Genomic DNA, 544 nt, shown 5'->3' on the forward strand with positions numbered 1-544 from the left:
AGACAGCCAGACTTAATCTTATTAGAAGGAAAAAAATCAATATCCCATTGAAGTATTTGAATGCTACATTATTCATTTTGTCTGAGAGTTCTTGACTTTGTCTTTTTGACTTTGTCTTTTTGGCTTAAAACAATCACTGTTATGCGCTTTGAAAATTAATGATGTCATTTACAATATTTTGGTGAGCATTGGTTGTACTTGAAAAAAGGACTTAAATGATTTTGTCCTAAACATCCTGCAGTTTACAGTAGCTTCATAATCTAGATTTCTTGTTTACAAATGCCTATATATTTTATTTCATCGTACAATGACCACATTACAAATGGCTAAAAAGTATTGTTCCAAAAATACAAATTTTTATCTTCATTGATCAAATTCACCAGTCTAGATAACATTTTATAAATATAAAAATGACATAACGCGATGAGTACACCATTTTGTCGTAAAATAAAAAGAATATGAATATACAACCAGAACATTATGACGGCTAATGCAAACTGGGAAATACAATTCAACCTTTAGCAATTTTCAATTTAATTAATTT

The sequence above is a fragment of the Strongylocentrotus purpuratus genome, unplaced genomic scaffold (assembly GCF_000002235.5).
Source record: "Strongylocentrotus purpuratus isolate Spur 01 unplaced genomic scaffold, Spur_5.0 spur5_scaffold_5, whole genome shotgun sequence".
Lineage (NCBI taxonomy): Eukaryota > Metazoa > Echinodermata > Echinoidea > Camarodonta > Strongylocentrotidae > Strongylocentrotus > Strongylocentrotus purpuratus.